We start from the raw sequence: 20205 nt of genomic DNA, 5'->3' as shown, positions 1-20205 counted from the left end.
CTAGTGTTTCCCACCTGCCAGCCCGAAACAACCAAAGACAATGACAAACAAACCCCCTGAAACCCAGGTCTGCCTGTGCCACTGCTTCTACTGCTTCACTGCGCTGGGGGATTAGTCCCACAGGTCACTGCCACTTTCCTACTGATCCGCTGTGCTCCTTTTGGCTCAGCTCAGCTGGGCTCAGCTAGGCTTGTATGGGCTCCTTTGGCACAGCTCGACTGAGGATCACCTCCACTACTACATTCCCTGTGGCAGCCTCCCCACCGGTGCTGCTGTTCAGCACTATATCGATTTCACATTTTGCCACTTTCCTTTCAGCACCATGTCCAGTAGCTGCATCGCGGAGAAAAGGGAGAGGGTGGATGGTGGCAGGAGAGGACAGAGTCTGCAGGGTTGATGCCGACAGCCTTTCCGATGCGGAGACTGAGGCAAAAGAGTGTAGTTCCAGTTGTGTGCTCATCTTTTGTTCCCGAAACCACGTCCCTCAGTGATGATACAGAATAGCAACTTGGCCATGCCCACACAGTGATAAGCTCTGCCCCTTCTTTGAAACCAGGACAGATGTATAGGTATTTCCCAAGTCTGCTGCCAATCTCAGTGGCCTAGAACCCTCCTTAAAAGTCTACAATGTGCAACCATACAAAGTGCCATGCATTCATACCAGAAAAATGCTACTGAAAATGTAATACATCTGGGACTCGAGAAAGTGGGTAAAGTAGGCAGGTGTTGCTGCCCCCATCACTACTGAAGAGGTAGCAGGAAGGGAAAATAATACTAGCTATCTGTCGCAGACATCTTTTCATTAAAATCCTTTCTTAGGATTTTTCCTGCTGGAGCTGAGAAGTTTCAGCAACAAATGTAAACAATTGTTATCTGCTGCAGTGGAATGCAACAGGTCCACCTGTGATTGGCCCATCTTGGATGTTTACAATTAATGGCCAATCAAGGACTGAGCTCTCTCGGACAGAGTTGGAGAGAGCTCCTTTGTTATCATTCTTTTCTATTCTTAGCTTAGCTAGCCTTCTGAGAACTTTTCCTTCTACTTCTTTTTAGTATAGTTATAATGTAGTATATATATAATAAAATAATAGATCAAGCCTTCTGATCATGGAATCAACATTCTCGCCTCTCTCTCATCCTGAAAACCCTTGTGACCACGGTCACAGTTATGTAAAGAGATAGATAGATAGATAGATAGATAGATAGATAACAGGGAAAGGATTAAATACTGTCACAGTAAGAGCTGAGAAAGAACATGATGAAATGACACTGTCATCTATGTTGTTCTCCAGCCAATCTCTTTAACAGAGGCATCTCCATCATCTTCCATTTCATAGAATCATAATAATAGAATCCATAAGGTTGGAAAAGACCTCTAAGATCATCAAGTCCAACCATCAACCTATCACCACCACCATGTTCACCATTAAACCATGTCCTCAAGTGCCATATCCACACATTTTTTGAACACTTCCAGAGATAGTGACTCCACCATTTCCCTGGGTAGCCTGTTCCAATGCTTTAAAACCCCTTCTGAGAAAAGAAAATAATATTCTCCAATCTAAATGTCTCCTGGCTCAACTTGAGGCCATTTCCTATTGTCCTATCACTTGTTACCTGGGAGAGGAGTCATTCACCTCACTGCAACTTCCTTTCAGGTTGTTTTAGAGACCAATAAGGTCTCCCCTGAACCTCCTTTTTTCCAGGCTAAACAAGTCCAGCTACCTCAGCCACTCCTCATCAGACTTGTGCTCCAGACCCTTCACCAGCTTCTCTGCCCTTCTTTGGACAAGCTCCAGCACCTCAATGTTTTTCTTGTAGCAAGGGACCCAAATCTGAAAATAGAATATTCATTAAAATGTGACTCACACTCAGCAATTACAGAAAGGATTTGAGGCCACAGTGACAATCATGCTCCCTGAGGGGGAAGCAGGGATCAGAGGGAAGCCACTCCACTTTCCAGTTCTTCAAGTTTGCGAAAAGCCCACACCTCCAGCTACCATCTTTTAGAAATGCCTCTCCCACCCTTGAGAACTGGAAACGTGCACTCATTTACTTGCAAACAGGGAACTCTGTCAACAGTCTCACAACCTGCAGATTTTGATTGCATTAAATTGTTCCAAATCAGATTTTCCTTTTCAGCCTGGAGTACAAGACAATTAATTAAGACACACACACACCACACACACACACACACACACACACGCACACACTGCCCATTGGATTAACTGTGTCCAGTTCTGGGCTGTAGCAGCCACAGGGCCTGCAAGGCCTCCCTAACGGTCAGTTGCCTAAGATAAGAAATGTCTAGTCATGATGACTGGACCAAAGAAGCCTCTCTTCTGTCTTCGGACCCTCGTTATCACTCTTTAAGACAACAGGTCATATTCGCCTCGACCCTTACTATTGGACTGATGCCCAAAACCCCTATACCCTATATAAACCCCTACTCCTGCTCTGTTCAGCAGAAGAGCTCTCACTGTCACCCTTTGCAGAAGCTGCCACTAAAGACACCTCTGTGGAACCTCATAGAGCCTTCTCCTCTCTCTCCCTGCGTCTGCTGAGGCACTTAGCAAGAAAAGAGCTGAAATCACTTGTCACAGACATCTTTTCTGAAAAATCCTTTCTTTAGGATTTTTCCTCCTGAGAGGTTGAGAGGCCTCAGGAACAAAATGTAAACAATGGTTATCTGCTGCTGTGGAATGCAACAGGTGTGTCTGTGATTGGTCTCAGAGTTGATTTAATTAAGAGCCAATCACAGTCAGCTGGCTCGGACTCTGCCCGAGCCACAAGCCTTTGTTATCATTCTTTCTTTTTCTATTCTTAGCTAGCCTTCTGATGAAATTCTTTCTTCTATTCTTTTAGTATAGTTTTAATATAATATATATAATAAAATAATAAATCAAGCCTTCTGAAACATGGAGTCAGATCCTCGTCTCTTCCCTCTTCCTCGGACCCCTGTGAACATGGTCGCAATCACTAAAGAGCTGAATTCACCAAAGAGCTGATCTCAGAGAGCTGAGCTGCTTGCTAAGATTGCCTGCAGCTGGGAGCCTGCCTGAGGGACCTGAACAGGTTGTGCTTAGCAGGACTTCACTATTCGGACACCTATGGTAGCGGGAGTTGGACAGACCTCGAAAACCCCCTGCCATAATACTGGGCCACTCAGTTTCAGAAGGACGTTGAGATGCTTGAGCATGTCCAGAGGAGGGCAACAAGGCTGGTGAGGGGTTTGGAACACAAGTCCTATGAGGAACAACTGAAGAAGCTGGGGTTGTTTAGCCTGGAGAAAAGGAGACACAGGGACACAGGGGTGACCCTATTGCTCTCTACAACTTCCTAAAAGGTGCTTGTAGTCAGGTGGGGGTTGGTTTCTTTCTCCAAGCAGCAACTAACAGAACGAGAGGACACAGTCTCAAGCTGCATCAAGGGAAATATAGGTTGGATATTAGGGAGACATTTTTCACTGAAAGAGTGATGAAGTACTTGAATCGCCTGTCCAGGGAGGTGGTGCAGTCACCTGTTGTAACTCTGGATGCTGAGAATTTTAGACTTTCTGTGCTGACAGACTCTGACCCCCAGGAGAGCACTGCATTTGACCTGAAGCCGTGGAGAAGGCTTTCAAACTGAATGATAGAACTGGGATTATGGGTGTGTATTTGATTAGAAGTGTGTAATATCATGTGGTGGAAAACTTAGAGTCTAATGTTGTAGAATATAGAAAGAAACATGGGGCAAGATGGAGGTTTTAGGGCAGTGGCTGGTTGTTCTTCACCTTCTTCTTCATGGGTTTGGGTGGTATTTTGGAATTAGACAGGAAAGTTTGCATTGAGGGACACAAGTGGTTAAGTTATTGGGTTAAAAGTAAAAATAATTTAGGTGTAATTTATTAATTGGATAGTTTAGCCTTAGAAGACCTTGTAGAGAAAGATAGTAATTTTGTACCTTTTTAGTGAAATACTGCAGAACTCACGGCTTGTGAGACTATGATATAGATAAGAAATAATAAACACTTGAGTCTGAACACGAAATATTGTCTCAAGTGCCTTCAATCCCAACCTTGACAGAGGCAGAAAAGAAGCTGAGAACCGGCATATAGTGGTGTGCCTATGCGAGGAAACCTGTTGAGATCGGGACGTCCCTGAAGAAACAGAGATAACAAGCAGCTGGAAGCTGGAAAAATTCCCGGGGAAAGAAAAAAGGAGAAAAGAAACTCAGAAATCCCTAGAGGCTGGTGAAGCAGTTAGAAATCAGGAACATGGTTGCGGGATGATCACAGAACAAGGCACTGAGGAGGAGAAACAGATGGAAGAAGTCAGGTATGCTTTATACTTCAGGGTTAATCACATAGAGACATAATGGGAAATGTAATGTCCAGATTGCAGAGATGCCTTAGATGTCCAAGACTCAGTGGTCAGGGAACAGCCCATGACTGTTCCAAGGGACCAACTAAAAGATCTATTACGCTGGATGCAGGAACAGTTTCTGAGTGCAGATGCAGGGGCTCTTTTCAATTCCTTTCTTTGGGACTCTGTGAATCTAAGACTATACAACACTGCTACACTTAAAAACACAGCGGCAGCAAAACTTCTTCCAGCATGCAGTCATTTATGAGGTGATAGTGAGGCAGAGTGGAAATTTTCCAGGATATAAATCCATTTTGATTTAGGTGGAATGTACATCTTTGAGTTAAGTCTGTAGCTTGCTGTTTAGTCTGACTGCCTGTTCTCTTGAAGGGCCTGCTTCAGCTAAAGGAAAAGAGATAAGGGGGGAGGAGGGGGGCAGACAGAGCAGGGCAACCTGACCCAGGAGTTCCTTCTGAGGAATTAGTGGCAAGTGTCATGCGAAATCAGTGGAATGAATATGTATGAAACTATGGTGAAATTTCATGCATATGTATTTGAGAGGGAGATAAAGGAGATCTGGAGTTCCCAGAGGTACTGCATGTCATTTTAGGGGAACGATTCCCACATGGGTCCAGCGCTGTAATAAACATACCGGCTTTACAACTTTCACAAAAGTTGTGGAGTGTTTTTTATCTCCACAAAACAATAGCCAGTAGATGCAATGCACAAAAGCATGCAGAAGATGTGAGCGAGATAATCACTACAAAGCGCACAGCTTCAGCCCATGCACCTAAAAGCGGCGGAAGGGGTAGGCCCTCCCCCATTCCTGCTCCAGCAGCATCAGCAGAGCCTGAGACATTGCTCACCACAGCTCACCCAGGCGACAAGGGACGTTCTAACCCTGCGGAAGCGCTTCCCACAGACAGGGCCCCCTCCTTAATTACACAGGATCAGCCCGGGAGCAGGGAGACCCATCTCCAGCACGCGGCAGTCAGAAACAGGAAAAAGTATGCAGGATACTAATCTCTAACTAATCTTGAAATAAACAAAGGGCCAGGAGACTTCTTCTCCTTTTTAATGCCTTTATTGAAAGTGATCAGCTCAAGATTGGGTGGCTCGGCGGGTCTGCAGGTCCCGTCGTCTCCCGAGGCAACTCAGAGGAGGAGGATATGCGCAGCTCTGTCCACAAGGGGCAGAGCTGGGGGAATCCAGTCCTCGTGGGAGCCTTTAGGGCGTGATTCCCCGTCAGGTGTTACTTTTGCCGGCTCAGTCGGCCTGGTCTCACCACCGGGGTCGTCTCTCATGGTCAGGGCGAGAGGGTCCGAAGGTGTTCCGCGTCTCTGCAGGCTCAGCATTCGGCTCCTCACGTCCAGACATCACTCCAGTCTCTCAATTCTTAGGTGGCTCGTTGTTTTGGGGTTTTCTCCGTACAGCGGGGGACCCATGCTGCATTGTGGTCTTGGAGTCACTTTGCATAGCCCCCCCCACCTTCTCAGGTCTCTTCTACTGTTCGGGAAGGTTCCCACCCTTCTGGGAAAGGTACAACTTAGCCTCGGGCGAGGCTCTGCTGATACAAAAGGAGCGATTAGCCACAACGACTCGTGATTACAATAACAAAACACGAAGAACTTCAGCAGCTACCCGTGGTCTGGCTGCCTTTTTGTAACTTTTTCTCAAAAAAAAAATATTACCCGAATTTTGTTCATAACAATCTCTAACTAAATCTCTGGTGGATCAAGGTAAGTGCCATTATCCTGTTTTAATGGCTAATGAAGCAGAAGCAGAGTAAGTAGCTTACTGGTTGTCTCATCTTTGTGACCCCATAATGCATGTTTTATGGGTCCTGAGTGCAGTGAAATTTCCCATCAATGCTGCCATTGATTACAGTGTACAATCTTTGGGGCAGGGTTTGATTTTTTTTTCATTTGCTTAATGAAAAGCACACTGCCATTTAATTCTTCTGGATTCAGTTGCCTAGGTATTAGGTAGGAGACTGGATGTGAACACAGCAGGGTGACAGCCATGTATGTTGCCCGATTGATAAATGACACAAAACTCGGATAAGTTTTGTGGGTGCTTTATTACGGGCCCGGGGTGCTGGGGGACTCACGTCCCAAAAACCCAAGTCCCCCGATTTCACATATGGGTGCTTCCCTCTTATACATGCGATTCACAACAAAGTCTCCAAGAAACAGTTCCCTTGTGATACATTCCTTAGTTCACAGGCAAGATCATAAATCTTCTGCTTATCTTATTCTAAGAGCATTGTATGCTGCCTTCAGACAGGTTAGCATTCTTACTCTCCTGCACTAGTTTAATTATTTACTAAATTCCTAAGACTACCTGCTAAGTTACACACAAACCAAACACACACACTATCAACGGCTGCAAAACTGCAAAACTGCTTTTAACAAACCAATTCACACACAACTCATAACTAAACTATAATTACACATTTTGCTAAATTTCATTTCTTTTCCAACATTTCCCCCCTTTTGAGCATCCTTCAGTCCTACTGCAAGGATGCTCAATCAACAGTATTGACAGTAACATCTTCATAACGAGGTGGGGAGTGTTCTTCATTCTGCCGCCCGCGGGTCATCGCCTTCAGCAACCGGAGAGATCGCTTCTTTTCCTTTTCGATCACTCCTAAGAGGCATCTATATACAATCCATATAGTCACTAAAAATACTAAAAACATTAATGCATACTGTATAGCAGATGTAATCCAGCCAGACAGGTGAAGCCCCAAAGAATCAAATACTGCTCCTATCCAGTTATGCTGTGCTTCCTTTTCAATTTCCTTGGTTTTTGTTTCCACTTCTGCCAGTTGAGAAATATCTTTCTCAACTTCAAGTGTAACATTGGAATGTGTACACAGCAATGATCTATTCTCCTACTCAGGTAACCACAAACTCCATGTTCTCTTAACAGTAGCAAATCCAATGCCATTCTGTTTTGTAGGGTCATTCTTGATGTACCTTGCAATTGCAAATTTAGATCTTTAAATCCCTTCTTAGTAGCTGCTGCCAACCTTTCTGTCTGTCCTAACAAGTTGTTGAGCATTTCCCTATTTCGATATGTCGCTACCGGAGGGAATAATGATTCTAATATCCATCCAAAGTGTACTCCTGAGCCAGGTTCATGCCACTGCTCCTCTAGGGATTCTTCCCTCTTTCTGAGTCCTTTCCTTTGGATCAATCTATTCTGTTTCCAGTATGGACACAATGTGGGAACCCCTAGGGTGATTTGTGTTACTGATCCATCTAGAGGTAAATGCGTGGTCCACTGTCCATGTCCCAACACCCAGACTAGATTTCCAGGGCTATGCACAGTAGTATATCTGCAATCTATAGGTCCCTCCATGGACTCTTTGCTAACCGTATGATCATATCCCCTACACTCGCATCCCCACTTTAATGCCATTTTCACCGGTACCAATCCAATTCGGTCTTCCGGTGTATCACATGTAAAAACCTCAGTACAATTCCAATCCTCTTTCTGCGGTCTGAACTCTCGGGAAGATGTAGATGTGATGAGGGCCCTATAATGTGACTGATTCTTTACTCCTGACCATTGGATGCACCATTGTACTTCCCCAAGGTAATTATAGTGTTCCAAAACACTAGGTCCCCATAATGTCTTCCAACTATTCCAGGTGTCAAAATTCTGTGTGACATTCTGACAACTCATCTCATTTCGGTGGGATTTCGTTCTTATTCGTACTGTATTGCATGGCTCATCTATTGGGGTTGCAATTAAACACCTCCTGGTATTTTGAATCCAACCATAATGATTGGGTTTCTTTTCACATTCCTCTCTAGTCATAGCCCAAATGGTCATACACAAATCCCTCCATACATCCACTGGTTTGGGAACTGACTGGCAGGACCATGAAACATTCTTAAATGTTTCAGGCATTTTGGTTACCGGTATTATTCCCCAGGGAATTGGTTCACCTGCAGCCTGTGGTAATGGTAGGCAAGCTGTTATTTTAGTCACGTTCTGCATGATCCCAAAATCTCTAATTAATCCTACCACTAAGTTTTCCTGCTCAGTATTCCGTTCTATTGTATCATTAGCCTCCCGTCTACCCCTTCTACCGTGTCTCTGTAAGGATAACATCATTCTGTCATGCCTCCACCATGCATTTCCTATTCTACGATTAGTGACATTCAACCACCCACAACCTTTGCCTTCCTTCTCCCACCAACTGGTCCCGTCCTCTATTCTGTCCCAGGTCAGTTCCCTATTTTGCTTCTACCATTTGACCCGTAGGTTCCTTTGATATCTTGATCTTACTAGGAGGGAACAATTTATTCTAAGGGGTGACCCATCCCACATGTCCGCTGCCATTGATACTGGATCAACATTTATGTTTTCAGCACGATCCCCTGTCCATGGCAAAAACCCTCATACTCACTCTTTTGTAATCAAAACTATCCCGTATCTTGACCAAACATGTATATTCTCCCGTATTGTTTGTGGTTACCTTAGTAAGATTCAGTACCGTGTTTCCTTGTTGTTTATCCTGATCCCAACCGACTCCGATCTTGCCTCGGCTTCTTTCAGCCCCCCGTTGCCATATTGCAATAACTTCACCGGCCTCAACTCTCTGGCTGTCAAATATAACACAAGTTAATTGAACATCCATCCCTTCCATGACTGTAACCTTTGTTTCTTCAACCTGTACTAGAGTAGACCCTTGAACGGGTAATAGTCTCATGATCACTAGCAGTAATATAATTAAGAAGGCGGCTTTGCGCGGAAGATCATCCGGGTTGGAGACACTATCTGGGTTTCCCATTGGAACGGTGCCTTCTTTACCCTGGTGTAATGGATCCAAGCATCCATCCCCTGGACCTTCACCGCCGTGTAGGTCGCCATCATCACCTGGTGGGGTCCACTCCATGATTCCCGTAGCGGATCCGTGATCCACTTCTTGACGTACACCTGGTCCCCAGGCTGAATGTCGTGGACCGAATTCTCCAGCGTGAGCGGTCTATTCCACTGTAAAGTATTTCTTAAAGAATTCAAGATCTTATTAAGTGACATAACATACTCTGCAATTGCCTGGTCCCCACTCACATGTACCTCCCCTTTTAATACAGTTGCATGATATGGTTTGCCATATAGTATCTCATATGGACTTACGCCTACCTTTTCCCTTGGCTTAATTCGAATCCTGAGTAGGGCCAAAGGCAAAGCTTGAGGCCAGTGCAGTTTAGCTTCCTGGCAAATCTTTTTAATTTGTACTTTCAGGGTTTGATTAATCCTTTCCACCTGCCCACTAGACTGAGGTCTCCAGGGGGTATGCAAATTCCATGTTATATCTAACAGACGTGCTAATTCCTGCACTACCCCGGCTATAAAATGCGGACCCCTATCTGATGACAATCCTAAAGGTACTCCAAATCTTGGTATTATTTCTTTTAATAAGGTTTTTACCACCTCCTTAGCCTGATTAGTTCTACATGGAAAAGCTTCTGGCCACCCTGAAAACGTACATACATACACTAACAAGTATCTGTATCCCTGTGCCCTAGGCAATTCGGAAAAATCAACTTGCCAGTAATCTCCCGGTTGTGGCCCGACTTGCAGCTTTCCCATTTGTATTTGTCTCCTAACTACTGGATTATTTTTCAAACATACCGGGCACATTGCATTAACTCTTTTTGCCATTGTTAACATCTGATTAGAGATTATCTCATTTTTCAAAAATTTTACCAATACTTCTGCCCCCCAATGACATTTGTTATGTTCTGATTCCAAAATAAATTTCATTATGCGAGTAGGTACCACTATTTGTCCCATTGGTGTAACATACCACCCAAGTTGATTCCTCTGTGCCCCTAGCAAGTTTATTAGTTTTCCATCTTCTATTGAATATTTGGGCTCCTGATTCAGGTAAGGGGTAGCCGGATTCGTTCTTACCGGTACCAATGCCATTTGAGTCCATATTTCCCGTGCCACTTGCCGTGCTGTAACATCAGCAAATCGGTTTCCTCTGTAAACGTCTCCTTCCGCAGTCTGATGTCCTCTAACATGCATAACTGCAACTGCTTTGGGACTATGTACTGCATCCAGTAGCTGTAGCACTTCTTCCCGGTGCTTGATGTTGGTTCCCTGTGAATTCAATAGCCCCCTTTCCTTCCATAACGCCCCATGTACATGAACCACACCAAAGGCATATTTAGAATCTGTCCAGATATTAACCCTTTTGTCCTTGCTCAAATACAGGGCTCTGGTGAGTCCAATCACCTCTGCCTTCTGGGCCGAAGTTCCAGGTAACAAAGCCTTTGCCTCTATTACCTGATCCAATGTTACCACTGCATACCCGGCATAGCGAGTCCCATTCTCGACAAAACTGGATCCATCAGTGTATAGTTCCCATTCAGGGTCTTCCAATGGTTCATCCTTTAAGTCGGGTCTGCTGGCATATACTTGTTCAATTACCTCTACGCAATCGTGCACCAGTCCCCCAGCCTCCTGGTCACTGCGTAAAAACTCTGCTGGATTAACATGATTAGTAGTCTTTATTTCAATATCATCTTGTTCTCTCAGGGTAGCCTGGTATTGCAACATTCGACTGGATGATAACCAGTGACCCCCCTTTCGCTCCAAAACAGCCATGACCATATGGGGAACAAACACTTTCATTTTTGCCCCCAAAGTCAATTTCCGGGCCTCTTGAATAAGAATTATTGTTGCCGCCACAGCTCGTAAACACGAGGGCCACCCGGAACTTACCAAATCCAGTTGTTTAGAGAAGTATCCCACTGGCCTCTTCCAGGATCCCACCTTCTGGGTGAGGACCCCCAATGCCAGTTTTTGCCTCTCATTCATGTACAACTGGAATTCCTTGGTCAGGTCAGGGAGTCCTAGGGCTGGGGCCTCCTTTAGTGCCTGCTTCAATTCCTGGAAGGCCTTCTTTTGCTGTGTTGTCCACTCCAGCCGATGCTGCTTCAAGGCCTCATACAGTGGCTTGGCTAGGAGACCGAAATTCATGATCCACAGTCAACACCATCCCACCATTCCTAGAAAAGATCTCAATTCCTGATGGTTACGAGGCAAAGGAATAGCACATATTGCCTCTATTCGGTTTACTCCCAAACGTCTCCGCCCTTGTGTGATCTCACAACCAAGATAAATAACGCTATTTTTGACCAGTTGAGCTTTTTCCTTAGAAACCCGATACCCTGCTTGGCCCAGCATGTTGAGTAATTTAATTGTTAATTCCACACACATTTCCCTTTCCTTAGTAGCCAGAAAGATGTCGTCCATGTACTGCAGGACTACATACAAGGATGGGGATATTGTTACCTGGGTCATCTTCCATTCCTCCAGCTCCTTGGCCAGTTGATTTCCAAAAATAGTGGGGGACCATTTAAATCCTTGTGGGATTCTGGTCCATGTAAACTGCTTCTTTCTCCCAGAATCAGGACTCTCCCACTCGAAGGCAAAATATTTCCTACTCTCTACTGCCAGTGGGATGCAGAAGAAGGCATCTTTAAGGTCAATCACTGAGAACCATTTAAACTCCTCCGATACAGATGTTAACAAGGTATAAGGATTAGCAACAACTGGATGTATGTCTTTCACTATTTCATTAATAGCCCTTAAGTCCTGTACCAAACGGTACTTACCATTAGGTTTCTTTACTGGAAAAATTGGAGTATTATACTCCGATTCACATTCCTGTAATATTCCTTGAGCCAAAAATTGTTTAATTAATGGGGCTACTCCCCTCCTTGCCTCAAGCTTCAAGGGGTATTGCTTTACCCTCACTGGTTGGGCCCCTTCCTTTAGTTCCACCTTTACTGGCTGTGCAGCTTTAGATTTTCCGGGAACCCCTGACTCCCATACCCAGGGTACTACAGCCTGCTCAATTTCTTCTGGAATAGGAGAGGCATCCACTTCCTTGATCACAAAAATGCCTGCTATTTGTTCCTCAGGTATTTCCAATTTCACCCTTCCCCCTTCAAATATTATTTTCACATAAGGTCGGGACAACAGGTCTCTGCCAAGAAGGGGTGTGGGGCAATTTGGCATATACAAGAATTGGTGATCTAATTCCTTCCCCCCAAACCTAAGATTTAAAGGTTGTAAAAATGGTTGTTCCTCTAGCTTCCCTGTTGCCCCCACCACCTGTACTGTTGTGTCACTCAAAGGTCCCAATAGTCTATTAAGTACAGAATAGGTTGCTCCAGTGTCTACCATAAATTCTTGATCCTTTCCATCTATCTCTAAAACTACCCTAAGATCCTTTTCTAGTCAGCTTTGATTCTGATAGTTTCCCAAAACTAGTGCTTGAGCGACTTCTGCTGGTCCTCCCGTGAATCCTCCCACAGGAGCATTCCCCATTGGACCTGTCCTTAATCCTATGTTTCCCATGCCCATACCTCCTCTAACCGGGCATTCATTTTTCCAGTGTCCTAACTGTCGGCAAAATGCACACTGGTTTGGATCCAACCTCCCCGTGTTAGGTGCAAACCCAAATCCTCCCCGACCTCTTGCCAGCCCCCTTTGTCCGTGATTAGCTCCTCCCCGACCTCGACCCCTAATGGGTCTTCCTCCTACCCCTGTCTGTTGCATTACAGCCAGAATACTAGCTTGTTGTCTTTTTGCAGTTTCTTTTTCCCTGTTGTTGTATACCTTCCACGCTACCTCCAACATTTTATCCAAACTTCGAGTGTCCTCTCCTTCCAACTTTTGTAACTTTTTCCTAATATCCTCTTGTGATTGCCCCATAAACAACAATGCCAATTGAAGTTTTCCTGATTGATCCTCTACATCTAAATTAGTAAACTTCCAAGCCACGTCTTTTAATCGTTCTAAAAAGGCAGACGGTGACTCATTCTTGTCCTGCTTGACTGAATACAGCTTAGACCAGTTCATAGTCTTAGGTATTCCTGTCCTAATTCCTTCCACCAACAATTCCTGATATCGTTTTACAGCCCTTATTCCCCCGTAGAGTTTGGGTCCCACCTTGGTTCCTCACTAGGTACCAATTCATCAACTGTTTCATTTAGTTGTCTCAACCGTATCTCCTCACGAGCCTTTTCTCTAGTGGCTTTAATAACCATTTCCTTTTCTGTGGAATCCATTATAGTATCTAATAATACCTGTAAATCATTCCAGTCCGGATTCTGAGTCTTTATTACCATTTTAACCACCCTTGCCACCCTTTCAGGATCCTCCCGATAACTCCCCGCTGATTGCTTCCATATTACCAAATCCCCGGGGGAGAAAGGCACCTTTATAAGTATCCTTTCTCCCTGTGGTCCCACAGCTTCCCTTAACGGCGCAATTAACTGTGGCCCCTTCTGCCCCTTCCTCCCCTTGCGAGTCCGCCCTGCTAACGGAGTTCTTTTAACACTCTCATTCCTTTCACCATCACCACCATCACTATCACTCTCACTAGATCCCGTTTTTATAACTATATCCGCAGGGGGAGCAGGGGGCACATTAGGAGCAACCGGAGCCCTCGGAAGTGCTATACAGTAAGACAAATCTTCCTCAACTGAAGGATACAAATTACGCTCCTTTCTTTCTTTACATCCCACACACTCCCTTTCATCATTCACTTCTAAAACCAAAATACCACACTCCTTTTGCCATTCATCTTTCCGGTACAAAACGAAAAGCAAATCCAAATATGGTATTTCATCCCATTTCTCATTTCTCCTTAAAAATTGCATCAAAGATTCCATTATCTCCAATTCCAGTGTACCATTCACCGGCCATCCCGCTTGCCCAATCTCATATTCAGGCCAACAATGATTACAATAATCTATCATTTTACTTTTATCCAATTCTTGATAATACCCCTCAGTTTTCCACCGTTTCAATATACAACCTAATGGCGTATTTCCAGGTATTTTACCATTGGCTTGCACTAAGGTTTTAAAAGTTTTAAAAGACATCATATTACAGCCTTTAATTCCACCTTTAGTTCCAGTAAACCAATACACCTTAAACCAATATACCTTCTCGCCGTCCTTCCCAAACAAAAACAGGAGGCGAGTTCCGGTCCTGCGTCCTTAGACGTCTTATGGCCGGAGCCTAGGCTTTTTACCAACCACCAAATCCAAATCCAATTATCACCTTTTTCCAATATAAAGCACCTTCGGGCTTACCTTGGCAGTTGTCCAACAGGCGCGGGGTCAGGTACGACCGATGTCTCCCCGAGAAGTGCTCGGTGCCGGCTTGGAGTGGATCGGAACGCGGAACCGCCCCAGCTGCCTTTGGAGTCCTGCCGCGGTCGCCAGAAAAACTGTTGCCCAATTGATAAATGACACAAAACTCGGATAAGTTTTGTGGGTGCTTTATTACGGGCCCGGGGTGCTGGGGGACTCACGTCCCAAAAACCCAAGCCCCCCGATTTCACATATGGGTGCTTCCCTCTTATACATGCGATTCACAACAAAGTCTCCAAGAAACAGTTCCCTTGTGATACATTCCTTAGTTCACAGGCAAGATCATAAATCTTCTGCTTATCTTATTCTAAGAGCATTGTATGCTGCCTTCAGACAGGTTAGCATTCTTACTCTCTTGCACTAGTTTAATTATTTACTAAATTCCTAAGACTACCTGCTAAGTTACACACAAACCAAACACACACACTATCAACGGCTGCAAAACTGCAAAACTGCTTTTAACAAACCAATTCACACACAACTCATAACTAAACTATAATTACACATTTTGCTAAATTTCATTTCTTTTCCAACATGTAGCTATGTAATATAATGTGCATGAAGCAGCTAAAGCTAATGCAGAAGATGCAGGCTGCAGCTTCTGAGCCTGTCTATTGAACCTCCCCTTTGAATCTGTGCCTGGGTAGTGCTGGCACACCACTATGTACAATGTTATTCTGAAAACTAGAAGTATATATAAAGCCTAGTCAGGTTGTGATATGAATGATTTTTAGTAATAAAATGGGTTCAAGAAAGGATTGGGTTTGCCACTTCAAACATCAAACTTTAACAAAAGTGCAATCTATAAACACTATCCAACCCAGAGAACAATAATAATAATGGCAACCTGGTTAATTGATTAGTTTAGGTATAAAATTAAATAAATGGGTACAATGTTCTAATGATATATTGCACCATAGAAATGATGCTAAAGGCAGGCAAGATTTATTTTGCCTTTGTGGTAGCTTTATCCAGTTAGATATCAAAAAATTTAAAATTATGCTCAATAAAATCATAAAATTTATAAAGACCACCGCAAAAAGCTAAAAATAGTTCTTAAAAACTGAACAGATTAAATCTTTTTATGTATTTCGAATGTACAGGTGTGAGAAACAACCCTCACTTTTATAATTTTAAAAGCTTTATTAAACTTTATCAAAAATACAACAAAAGACTAAATAAGGAAAAATCACAGTGGTGGGAGGCCCTGTACCTATCAGCCACATGCTCATCTACAAAAAGGATGCTCTGCCTTTTTAACCTTTAGCCCCTCCCAAAGTTTTGTCAGTCAACTCCTTCTCTGCCATCCATTGGTGGAGATTACTTTCTTACATCTTGGTTGGAGGTCAGGTGTTGTTATGCTGCACCTCTTGGTAATAAGCCAGCCCTCTCTAAATGCCCTGACTACTGAGGCTGTTAAAAGGGGGAGGGGAAAGAGGACTATGGGAGGACATATTGCAATAACATCACTATACATTTTTAACATCCACATAATATCTGTCTCTTAATTCTGAGAGCCAACTATTACATTACTCATCTAGAACACAGGTATATGCTAAAATACATTTGCTGTACAGATTTCAGAGGGAATTTTCACAAGTAACATTGTTTGAGCTTTAAAAAAAAAAAACTAAAGCTTTTACACATACAAAATTTAAAAAAAACAAAACAACAAAACAAACCTATATTAGTGCTATAGGCAGATACTGTTAAAGAGTTGTTTTTTAGTTAAATTTGGTAGCCCTCAGCCCTAAACATCGTGTCCATGAACAGGATAATTTTCCACACAAAACTAATTATTGTGGTATGTTACCGAATAGGATATATGAGCTTGCTACCAAGCCTCAGGATTAACTGACAGGGGCTTCTCCCAATCAGGTCTCTTATGAAGCTGCAAGCATTTCAATGTTTAGATCCCAACGGGGCATGGAGTTCAGACCAATGAGAATATCCAGACTGGGTCTTTCAAATGTTTTATATAAAGGGCAGCCTGGAAAATAAACTTCCTCTGTGCCACACAAACATTGGGGGTGAGTTGTTTTCTGTCTCCTTGCTCCTCATCCCCTGAAGTGTGAATTAACACGTGGTGAACCCCAAAGTGATAAGAACTCAGCAACACAGAGCAAAGGAGACACGTGGTGTTATAGCTGGGTTTTGGTCTAGAATCCAATTGACAAATGGCCTAGAGCTGGAAATCGAGGTGGGACTTGGATTACAGGGCATCAGAGCCTGGATTGGTGCTTGGAAATGGAAAAATACAGCTGGGGACAGCGTAAAAGCTGGAACGGTGTAAAAACCAGACTTTCAGTGTAAAACCAGGACTCACTGGTTCGACAGTGGCATAAAAACCCCTTGGCAGACAGCAGAAAGTGCTCCGAGGGTTGAAAAACCTGTTTTGTGGACTGAAATCACCTAGGAGACCATGGGAGCTTGGATCTCAGCACCAGAAAACTCCGTCTCAAAGGTATTGTGAAAAGTGCATGGTACATGATTGGCTCTTTGCAGGAATATTATATGTATTATGTTGTATTAATTAGTATTACTGTAATAATCTTTTTTTAAGTTGTCTGGTAAATATAGTTTTAGGTTATAACATAATATACTTTTTTAACTAGCTATGAGATAATTGAGAAATTCTTCGCACAGAGATAACAGCAACAAGGCATCTAAACCAGCAAAGAGCAGAAATATTGCCTCATTATTAGAGAAGACCAACATTCCTTCAACTCCTTCCCATCTTTATGGAGCCACCAGGATTAAGGGGGAGAAGTTGACAATAACTAGAGAACATCCTTTGTTTGAAAAGAATTTATGGATCATGTATGAGATATATGAATATGCAAGAGGGCTATTGCTTTTAAGAGTTCATCCTTTGTTAGTGTGTGTGCTTTTCAGGGCATATTTGCCCTAGGAAAAGCACCTGGACTGCCCCATATTTCTTTGCGTTTTTATTGTCCTAACTCTGATTATCCAAATTCTTATTACTCTATTTTTATAACCATTTTATTACTATTAAACTTTTAACATTTTAAAACAAGTGATTGGCATATTTCACAATTTTGGTGCTGTGACACAGATTTAACCCCTTGCTGCTGGGCCCTGTCAAGGTCCGCCCGAAATGAACGGGTGACGGATGATTTTTTGGTGCAAAAAATAACCAACAAAGCCACAGGGGCTTTGCAGTAACAAATCAACAAAATGCAATTTTATTGATGATAACCACAGCTGAATATGCGTTGGTTAGGGAATTTGGGGAAGAAAAGGGTAAGACCAGGGAAGAGGGAGGAAAGAAGGTCAGGGAGGGGCTATAGCTACTGAAACGTGATGTCTTCGGGGTCCAGCCGTCAAAGCTCACTGGTGTACGCCTCGGGGAGATCTCAGAGCACAGTCAGATCGCACCCCAAAAATATACTGTTTTTCGTTGGGGGAAAGGTGGCCAAAATTAGGTTTCCAAGGAGAGGAAAAGAATAGGAACAGGAGGAGGGGGGATGTTATTCCATTGTTTTCATGGCCGAATGCTCGCAGGTACGTTTATTCTGGGCAGTTTTTCCCCCCCTCCCCGAGCTGGGGGGGGGGGGGGTCAGTCCCAGTCTCTGGAAGGGGGTTGCCAGGGGGATGCCAGGGGGGTGCCAAGAGGGCGCCAAGGGGGTTTCTTGTCTTGTCTTGGTTCCTTGACGAGGGGATTCACATCTCTGTTTGTCTGTCACGGTGGTTGAAGGCAGGCAAGAGGGGTCTTCTCTTGGAGGGGGGGAGCCACCCCAGAGCTCAGAGCAGCCAAGTCAGGAGGTAGAGAGCCATTGTTCAGAAAAGGGAAGCATGCCACTTTCGAGTTCAGCATGGCATGTTCTGCAAACACCACCTGTGAACACACTGAATAAGCATGAGACTTTCTTTCCCAACTGGCTCAACAGTTTTTAACCTTTCGGTGGTCTTTTCTCATGACAATTGTGAGGCAAAAATGAAGGATTTTTGGATAGACTCTTACAGGCCCCCAGGGGATTCCGAGTGGGGAAGGTGCACCCTGCCCAGTCCCCAGTCTGTTTCTTCTCGGTGGCCGGCAGACGCAGGTTGCAACTGGTGGACAAAAAGAGAAAATAAAACAAAGAAAAGGGAAATGATTCCCTAAAAACGCGATAATTGACCCCTTAGACTAAAGTATACATGAAGACAAAGATCCAAGAACAAAGAATAGGTAAGTACTTGTTTGGACAGCGAGGATTAAGGAAGGGATGAATATGTGTGAATGAGAGGCGGGCTGCTTATCCCAGACCAGCTATGTGAGTGTGGGGTCTCCCATGCTGCATTTCCATCTTTTCATGAGAAAAGCAGCCAGTAAAGAGACAAAGTGAGTGACAAAAAGAGTGAGAGAATCCCCCCCAGGGAAACTGGGACTGGGTCTCAGGGAAGGGGTGGGACCCCTTGGAGAGAGGGAGCCAAGGGTTTTTCTGGCATAATCCACAGGGAAAGAAGAATAAAATAAAGCAAAAAATGTAGAAGGGCCCCCTAAAAAAAACCTGCTGGGTTGAGGGATTGATATTCCCAAGAACATCCAGGGTTGAGCAAATTCTGCCAGACTGAGGATAGGCCCAAGAGCATCCGGAGTTGGACAACACAGCTGGACTGAGGGATATTCAATAGTACCAGGGCTGGCCAGTAACACCTGAAATTGTAACAGGAAATTTGACAGTAAAAGGTACCTTTTTATTGTCTTGTTGTGTCTGGAAGTGAGTCACACAAAATCAGCCTCAACTTCCCAGGCGGGTGGGAAGGGGAGGGCTGTGGAAAAAGGCGTATGTGACCCACAAAAAGCCAATGTTCTCCTGGACAGGTGGGGATCTGTGGCTAAAGAGTGAGTGACACACAGACAGCCTCACAGGTGAACTGGCACCAGAGGCGACCAGAGTCAGGGCCCTTCCCAGAGGCCCGGAAATACTGAAACCCTGAGGCCAACCCCAAGGTGGGGGGGGGGGGGGGGGCACATGGACCCGCGATTCTCTGGTGATAGGGGTCCACTTTGTGTCCTGAGGGTGTGAAAGAATGTGTGGAAGTGAATGAGAAATAAAAGTGAGTGAGTGTAGACGAATGGAAGTGTATGTAATGTAGACTGTGTATTTTAAGCTTTACTATATCCCCTTGGAGGGACATTTATTGTATTCAGTAGTAGTGTGAGAAAAAGGTTTTTTATTTTGTGTATGTGGTCGGAAGAAGGTGGTATTTAGGTTGCTAGAGAAAGTGAAAAACAGAGGCAGGAGACGAATAGGTAAGAACTTGAAAAAAAAATGGGACAGAAACCCAGTAAGGTGGATATAGGAAAGAAAAAAGGGAGTAAAAAATTACCAACGGAAATACCCCAAGATAGCCCTCTGGGAGTTATGTTAGCCAACTAGGGAAAAAACCCTTGTACAAGAAAAAAGGACAAGGTAAAGATGATACTATTCTGTATGCTTGAATGGCCAAGAAAGGAAATAAGATCTGACCACGTTTATTGGCCTAGATATGGCTCTTTTGAAAATTAGACTTGTCACGCTCTAAATGTATTTGCAAATTCAAAAGAACTGATTAATCCAGAAGAAAGAGAATACACCACATGCTGGATGGGATATTTTAGGACAGTAAAAATCTTTAAAGTATCAGTAACCCCCGAGACAAAACAAGAAAAT

This window comes from Melozone crissalis, unplaced genomic scaffold (assembly GCF_028551555.1).
Source record: "Melozone crissalis strain CALT ecotype California unplaced genomic scaffold, PUWL_Pcris_2 ptg000035l_1, whole genome shotgun sequence".
Taxonomy (NCBI): domain Eukaryota; kingdom Metazoa; phylum Chordata; class Aves; order Passeriformes; family Passerellidae; genus Melozone; species Melozone crissalis.
This window is presented reverse-complemented; position numbering follows the sequence as displayed.